The following is an 865-nucleotide window of genomic DNA, read 5'->3' on the forward strand; positions in this document are numbered from 1 at the left end:
GTTTCTCACCAACAACAAGTCGCGACTGATGCCCATCTCGGGTGTCAGGACGCGTTATAAGTACTTTTTCGGAGGGTGTCCAGCCGTGACCGTCGGTGAGTTGATCCAGGCCATGCGGTTGTTTACCTTATTTCTTCATAAGGTATAGCTATACTTGGTACCTAGTAATGGCAAACACATACCCCCAAAACTTCAACCCCATATTTACCCGACTTCTGCGCTATCAATCACCTTCTCCTCTTCACATTGGGTGAACAAGCGCCGCACAAACGTAAAGCAACGCCAACTGCACAAACAACAAACCAAACAAACGAATTATCGCCACAAACGAAGAGACTAACAACACTTTTCGGTTGTTTAGTAAACAACACAGAGATGATACAGAAGACATAGAAGGCGGTTACGGATGTCGATTCCGGTGGGTAGTTTGGGCAAATTGCCCGTTTTTGGGCATTTCTGGCGCTTGTTTGGGTTGGATGGGTCAAATAATTGCAACGAATGAATTTACAATGTATCTTGCATATTTTAATATGTGAATGGACGAATTAACACGGAATAAGATTGAAGAAAAGGAGAGGTATGAAACAATTCTACGAAATAATCTGGGCAAATTACCCAATTTTATGGACTTTTTTTTTAGTTTAATTTGGGTTCAGTGAGTCAAATAATTGAAACGAATGAATTTAAAATGCATTAGGTATTTTACCAGACGCACATCAATGTTTACCAGGTAACGAAGAATCAGCCTACGTCAATTCTGTCGGATGATTTGAGAAAAGTTCCCAATTCTGGGGGCATCGTTTGAGGTTGAATTCGGGTTAGATAGGTCAGGTCATTTCAGTGGATGAATTTAGAATGTATTTAG

The sequence above is a fragment of the Macrobrachium nipponense genome, chromosome 47 (genome assembly GCF_015104395.2).
Source record: "Macrobrachium nipponense isolate FS-2020 chromosome 47, ASM1510439v2, whole genome shotgun sequence".
NCBI classification, from domain to species: domain Eukaryota; kingdom Metazoa; phylum Arthropoda; class Malacostraca; order Decapoda; family Palaemonidae; genus Macrobrachium; species Macrobrachium nipponense.